General features: G+C 46.0%; 1 protein-coding gene across 1 annotated transcript in view; it reads left to right on the top strand.

The window, feature by feature from the left end:
* TECRL (trans-2,3-enoyl-CoA reductase like) overlaps positions 1-7948 on the top strand; it is an 81879-nt gene that overhangs the window by 2191 nt on the left and 71740 nt on the right. The gene's annotated exons all lie outside the window — the stretch shown is intronic.

The following is a 7948-nucleotide window of genomic DNA, read 5'->3' as shown; positions in this document are numbered from 1 at the left end:
AGGGATATGGCCAGCAGCATGGACCTTTTCTAAGTTGTGGGGGGTTTTGGGCACAGTACTGAGGGATTTGGTGCAAGTACAGTGCATGGCTGAGATTTCCAGGACTGCCTAAACAATCTGGATTTTGAATGCATATTCATCTGTCTGCCTGAGGCCCTTAATTTGCTGGGGTGATCCCTTCCTAAGGCAACCCTGAAGATGTGGAAGTTGTGTTCCTCGCTCCTGTGAACACTTGTTAGTGTTGGTGAACTTTCAGCTGGTTAATAGAGCAAACAAGAGACCATTTTACTGGATAATCTTCTGCTTAATTAAATATAATATTGATACAGAGCCAACAGGACTGTTATAATGCCTGTGTTCTTTTTGCACAGTAATTATGATTAGCTTACTTTTTCAGGGTTCTATGTAATTATTGCTTGCCAGGATTTATGATAGAAGAGAATAGGAACCATAGATTTAAAAAATTATAGAATCATAGAATTGTTTCTGTTGGAAAAGATCTTTAAGGTCATTGAGTGAAACCATTCTTGAACTCCACCAAGTCTGCTGCTAGTCCATGGTCTAACTCACTGCTCTTGAGTTTACCTATGAGGATGTCATCAGTTTCTACAGATGAAATTTCTGTCTGCCTGTTTAAGAGGACAAGGCCAGTAATTAGCAATATTTTCAGTGAAAAAGAGCCCCCGGATTTCAAAGGGTCTTGGCTCCCACATCACTTCCAAAAAGCCAGAGAAAACAACGGAACATGCAAAATTCACCGAGCCGTAAATACAAGCAAGCAAACAAACCAACCCCCCCCAAAATCCCACTTTGCCATTTAAAAACACATAATCCCCAGTTTTGTATTGTCACCCCCCCAGCTTAGGAAAAATACACAGCTACTCCAAAATGGTTTTACTTGTGCATTATCCCACAAAGCCTGATGTGGGTTAGTCCTAAAGTCATTGATGTGGAGTGATTTGATTTATAAGGGCTGTGGTGGCAGCTCATAGCTGTTTCTGGTATAACATACATTATATAATTTTTTTTTTCTTCAACTTAACTTGTAGCAAAATGCATTTTTTTCCCCACAAACATAGTGCCTTGTAATTAATTTTGCATGAGCTGCTTTTAAGGCAGAAAGTGTTACACAATATAGTTTTTAACAGAATAAATCACCTTTGGGAAAACTAGCAGAGAAAGCTTTTTCCAGCTGGAAGTCTCAGAGCTCAGAGGTTTCCTGCTCTATGGATTTTGCAAGTTAAGCTAGAATCAGAGGTGCAGACTCAGGTTTTGGCTGATACACAGGGGCCCTCCTTTCCAAAGAAACTTCTTAAGGCCTACAGAACTCTCGTTTGCTTCCTAAAGGGTGCAGAAAAGAGCCTCTTTTCTTGGTGTGCTGCAAAGATGATCACAGAATCACAGAGTGCTAGGGGTTGTAAAGGACCTCTAGAGATGATCTAAAGCAGGGTCACTTAGATCAGGTTGCACAGGAATGGGTCCAGACAAGTTTTGAAAGTCTCCAGTGAAGAACACTCAACAACCTCTCTGGGCAGCCTGGTCCAGTTGTCTGGCACCATCAAAGTGAAGAAGTTTCTCCTTAGGTTCAAGTGAAACCTCCTGTATTCTAGTTTGTGGCCTTGCCCCTTGTCCTATCACTGGGCACCACTGAACACTTGGAAGATACTTTCCCAGGGAGCCAGCCCTCCAGGCACACTGTGCATCCTCCTGCTGAAATCCCTTTGTAGAACCTCCTTATTGATAGTTCAGTGTTCTTGGTTAACAGCATACACTTCAGAAACACATAAATGTCAGTAGAGATGTGCTGTGCAGTGCTTCAAAAAGTCATAGAATCAGAGTAATTTGGGTTGGAAAAGATCTTTAAGGTCATCAGGTCCAACCATTATCTAGCTCTACCAAGGCTGGTCCTAAGCCAGCATCACTCTGCAACTTTGAAACACCTCCAGGGATGGGGATTCAACCACCTTCCTATGGAGCCTGTTCCAGTCTTTGAGAACTCTTTCAGTCAAGAAATTTCTTCTAATATCCAACCTAAATCTCCCCTGGTGCAACTTGAGTCCATTATATCTCCTTCTGTCATTTGTTAGTAGGGAGAAGGGACCAACACCCACCTGGTTACAAGCTCTTTTCAGGGAGTTGTAGAGAGCAATGAGGTCTGCTCTCAGCCTCCTCTTCTCCAGGCTGACCAACCCCCAGCTCTCTCAGCTACTCCTCACCAGACCTGTTCTCCACATCCTTCACCTGGACCTGCTCCATTTCTTGGTGATTTTTAAGATCATCATCTTTCTCATTCAAGCAATTGACAATTAGAATCACAGAATCATAGAATAGTCTGGGTTGGAAAGGACCTCTAAAGGTCATCTAGTCCAACCCTTCTGCAGTCAGCAGAGGTATCCTCAACTAGATCAGGCTGCCCAGAGCCCTGTTGAGCCTCATCTTGAATACTCCAGGGATGGGGCCTGCCAACCTGTTCCAGTGTTCCACTACCCTCATGGCAAAAAACTTGTTCCTATCATCTAAATCTGCTCTTCTCTGTTTTGAAGCCATTCCCCACTCATCCTATCACCTTTGTGAACAGTCTCTCTCCAGCCTTCTTGTAGGCTCCCTTCAGGTACTGCTATAGGTCTCCCCAGAGCCTTCTCTTCTCCAGACTGGACAAACCCAGCTCCCTCAGCCTGTCCTCATAGCAGAGGTGCTCCACCCCCTGATCATCCTCATGGCCCTCTTCTGGACCTGCTCCATCAGGTCCATTCTCGTGTTTAGGGTTCCAGAGCTGGATGCAGTACTCCAGGTGAGGTCTCATCAGAGCAGAGTAAAGTGGCAGAGTTGTCTTGCCTCTTGATGCCAAACATGCACCATTGAATGATGAGGAATTGAATAACCAGCTATGTCAAAGGAGAGGGCTTCCATGGGAAGACCACACATTGATGCTGAGGCCCACAAACTAGAGATTCCCACAGCAAGAAGGCAAAGGAGGATTTTGTTGTATCTTGTGTCTTTTAATGTATGTTTGCACAGCATCTAGCACAACAGGGATCTGTTCCTTGCTGGGAGGCACAGCAAGAAGACAACATTATATTTGCAAACACATTATAAAGTTTATGCATGTCCTTGCTAGTAAGAATTGAATTTTATGCCTGTCCCCCAGTGCTGGAAGTGGTGACACCAGTACTTTCTTCCTTGGTTGTTAGTTACACTTGGTAAAGCAGGTAAACATATTCAAATTCTGTTGAAGCAATGTGTTGCACTCATATTTTTTTCCCTGCTTCACTAGAAATTCACATAATCTGCATGTCAGTATAGCTACAAATAGTTTCAGATGAAAAAAGGCAACTAGACATATTAATTTCTGCTTGCTCTTTGCTGTCACCAATCTTGTTTCAATATGGCTTTTTAAATGTAATACCTGGAGAAATGGCCTTTGATTCATCCAGAAGAGAGGGGGAGGGGAGGGGAAAAGCTGCTAACTTAAGGGCATTTAGCATTTGTAAGGGGATAATTTAAAGGATGAGAGAAGCTGCTAGAAGGCTAACGTTCAGCTGATAGTAATTTTCAAAGCTTGGAAGGGCATTTAAGTGACAGGCTTTATATAGCTCTTACTTGAGATAGAAAAGGATAAGCCTAGGTTGGAAAAGAAAGAATGAATCACAGAGAATCACAGAATACATCCAGTTGGAAGAGACCTAAAGGATCATCCAGTCCAACCCTTGACCAGCACTGAAGGGTCAACACTAAACCGTGTCCCTAGCTCCCAGGTCCACACACTGCTTGAACACCTCCAGGGATGGTGACTCCACCACTGCCCTGGGCAGACCATTCCAATGTTTGAGAATCCTCTCAGTGAAGAAGTATTCCCTAACATCCAGCCTGAACCTGTCCTGGTGCAGCTTGAAACCATTTCCTCTGGTCCTGTGCCTTGTCACCAAGCAGAAGAGGCTGCCCCCTCCTTGCTCCAGCTTCCATCCAGGGAGCTGTAGAGAGCAAGGAGGTCTACCCTCAGCCTCCTCTTCTCCAGGCTGACCAACCCCAGCTGCCTCAGGCACTCCTCCCAGTCCATGTGCTCCAGACTCTTCACCAGCCTCTGGGCACACTCCAGCACCTCAATGTCCTTCCTGTAGTGAGGGGCCCCAAACTTGACACAATACTTGAGGTGTGGCCTCTCCAGTGCTGAGTACAAGGGGATGATCACCTCCCTGTTCCTGCTGGTCACCATGTTTCTAGTACAAGCCAGGATGCCATTGGCTTTCTTGGCCACCTGGGCACCGCTGACTCACGTTCAGACAACAGTCAACCAATATCCCCAGGTCCCTCTCCAAGTTGCAACTTTCGAACCACACAGCCCAGGTCTGTAGCTGACCATGGAGTTGTTGTGACCCAAATGCAGGACCTGGCACTTGGCTTTGTTCAACCCTATGCAATTAGCCTTGGCCCATGGGTCTAACCTATCCAGATCCTGCTGTAAAGCTTCCCTACCCTCTAGCAGATCAACACAGCCACCCAGTTTGATGCCATCTGCAAAGTGACTGAGGGTGCACTCAATCCTCTCATCCAGATCATTGAGAAATATAATAACTGATCCAAAAAATTAAAGGATGATTCAGAATTCAGTGAAAACACAAGAATGAATCCTTGAGACACTACTGTTGCTCCAGCTCTTCATCACCATAAGCCATTCTGGCCAACAATAAAAGCCAGCTATGCTAACAGAACAGTGAGCATTGCCAAAAGTGTATCTGTAGAGACAGATCCCAGGTCAGTGTGAAAATGCCCTATTTCCCAACAAAGTGAATCTATTTTACCCCAGCTGCACATTTGCCATGTTGCATTGAAGATAATTCACTGTTTATTGCAAATTATCAAGGTAGTGGAGCAATATAAGACCATAGGGAGCTATAGGTGTTTTGTTAGACCAACCCATGATGGAAATGTAGGTGTATAATAGCATCTCATACAGGCATTATTGTAGCAATAAAATACTCCTGATGATGATTTATTAGTCCCTCAGAACATGCTTTGGGTTCTCTCTCCTAATATCCAGCTTAAACCGCCCCTGGCACAGCTCAGAACCATTTCCTCTGGTCCTATTGCTTGTCATCAAGAAGAGGCTGGTCCTCTCCTCACTCCACCCTCCCTCATGTTTCCATGGATCTTCCTATGCCTCGACTTCCACCCATTGGCTGTCATTGGGCATCACCCAGCAGAGCCTGGCTCCATCCTCTTGGCACTCACCCTTTACATATTTATAAGCCTTGTAGAGAGTGTTTTCCTCAAAAATGCTCAGATAAGGATGCTCCAGAGAATTAGTGCTGCTCTCTGCATCACTAATTGTTACAGTGATAATAGACCCTGAACGCCAGTGGTCCTCAGAAAGCCTGGTGCCTCTTGCCAAGACACAAACAGTCACCTGGGCAGAATGCTGTGGCTGACTCTCTGAGGCTGGCAGCCAAACTAAGCAGTTTACTTACAGGAAGAAGACAGCTTCACCCTACCTGCCCCTGCCCTGACAGGAGGCCTGTGGGGCTGGCACTGCGGCAGGTCAGGGTAGCTCTGAGTATGTGTAGAGGTTTCCTTGAGCCAGCCGTCACACGCTCCCAACACATCCTGAGGTGCAGTGAGCTGGACAGAGGCTCTGCAATGCCAAGTGATCACATCAGAGGGGCAAGTGTCTGAGGTTTCAGCTTCCAGGAGCACCTAATGCCACACGTTTCTTGCTTTGAAATGTCATTGCTTTTGGGGAGCAGAATCTTGGTTTTTTCAGAGATTATCTTTTCCTGCCCTATAGAGCAGGCAATGGCTGATTGAGTCCCATGATCAGAGGTAAGCTGGCTGCTGTCTTCACTTGAAAACAAATGAATGAAACCAAAACACCCCCAGGCCATATTTCCAGCACTTCAAGAATTTTAAAAGGAGGAGGGTGGTGGCTTCAGTGAGGACAGCAGCCAAACTCAGCATCTGGCCCACACCCATTGCTGAAGTCTGGACTGGTTGGCCCAGGCATCAGCACGCCCACGGGTGTTCAAATGAAATTATACTTTGTGATCAAAGAACTGGGGACCCTCAAAGATTGCCATAAGTTCTTAACTGTCCATCTTATTATTTGACCAAAGTAAGATTTGACACCGTGACATTCAAGAATTTTGTGCCAAGGAAATGGATTCTCATTAACTCTGCAGCCCTCAGCTAGAAAGTGTCACAGACACTGAGAGAATGGTAATAACAAGAGTAATAATAGAGAATCCCAGGATCTCAGCATGCTGGGGGCTGGAAGGGACCTCTGGGAGGTCATATGCAGTCCAACTGCCTTGCTACAGCAAGGTCACTGTCAGCAGGTTGGGCAGGATCACAATGTCCAAGTGGGTTTGGAATCTCTACAGAGACCACAACCTCTCTAGGGAGCCTGCTCTAGTTTCTCCTCATGTTCAGGTGGAACTTCCTGGATTCCAGTTTGTGCCCACTGCCCCTTGTCTTGTTGCTGGGCACCACTGAAAAGAGTCTGGCTCCATCTCTTGCCCCCTACCCTTTAGCTATTGATGAGTAAAGTAAGCTCCAGAAAACTCCACAGAGCTTTTAGAGCTATTTGCTCTGCACCACTGATACTCTAAAGTGTTATCATCTCCATCTTGTAGTGTCACCAAGCAGAATTCAGGAAATACATTTATAATCCCCTTTAGTGTTTCTGGAAGAAAATACCCACAGCAATGTGTACAGCAGACACCATTTCACCTCAGAACTTACTTCCAGGGTGTTGTAATTGCAGGCAGTTTGCCTTTAAACTACCTTCAGACAGAAGATTGTTTTTGCATACAAGAAGTTAGTAGAGAAGTACTCAGTTGAAGCAAAGTTTGAGGATAAAAGTGAGCAACAGCTGAGCATAAAAGGATGCCTTAAGTCAATGCCCATTAAAGAATGAACACACTCACCTCTCAAACTTTTAAAGAGATGAAAAATGCCTCCCTCCTGTTCAGTGCAGGCAAGCGGGGTAGGAAAGCCAGCACGAAAGATTTCACCATCCCTCTGAGCCCCCTCCCAAATGTCCAGTTTAGATGTTGTTGTGTTAAAAAAATGTGCTTTCATCATGAAAGTTTTAGAAGCCTAAAAATCACCAAGGATGTTATTTAAGGAACTGTCTGTTCCATGCTATCACATTGTCTCCTTCAGTCTGCTTCTGCAGGAAAGGCAGATACTATTTCTCAGCCATCCAGCCCAAACCTGCTCAAGGATTCTCTTTCTGCAGTGCTCAGAAGCAGCTTTGTAAAGACATGCTGTGTTTGCAGGCATTGAAAAAGGTCTCATCCCTTCAGAGCAGACACATGCACACTTTTTGAAGGGACACAGTGTACCCTCAGCCAGTTTGCTGATGGGAGGAGTGGGATGGGAGACTGGGAGGAGTGGCTGACACCAGCAGTCTATGCTGCCATTCAGTGTGACCTAGACAGGCTGGAGAGTTGGGCAGAGAGAAATCCAATGAAATTCCACAAGGGAAAGTGAAAAGTCCTGCAGCTGGGGAAGAGCAGCCCCACAGATCAGCACATGCAGCAACGGAACAAGAGGACAGAGTCTCAGGCTGTGCAAGGTGGAGTTTAGTATCACAGTATCACAGTATCACTTAGGTTGGAAAGGACCTCGAGGATCATCGAGTCCAACCTATCAACACAGACCCCATGACTAGACCATGGCACCAAGTGCCACGTCCAATCTCCCCTTGAACGCCTCCAGGGTCGATGACTCCACCACCTCCCTGGGCAACCCGTTCCAATGCCGAATGACTCGCTCGGTGAAGAACTTCCTCCTCACCTCGAGTCTAAACCTCCCCTGGCGCAGCTTGAGACTGTGTCCCCTTGTTCTGGTGCTGGTTGCCTGGGAGAAGAGTCCAACCCCTTCCTGGCTACAACCACCTTTCAGGTAGTTGTAGAGGGCAATGAGGTCACCCCTGAGCCTCCTCTTCTCC

The sequence above is a fragment of the Melanerpes formicivorus genome, unplaced genomic scaffold, assembly GCF_026170545.1.
Source record: "Melanerpes formicivorus ecotype bairdi unplaced genomic scaffold, bMelFor1.0.p_v2 SCAF_4, whole genome shotgun sequence".
Lineage (NCBI taxonomy): Eukaryota > Metazoa > Chordata > Aves > Piciformes > Picidae > Melanerpes > Melanerpes formicivorus.
This window is presented reverse-complemented; position numbering and strand designations above follow the sequence as displayed.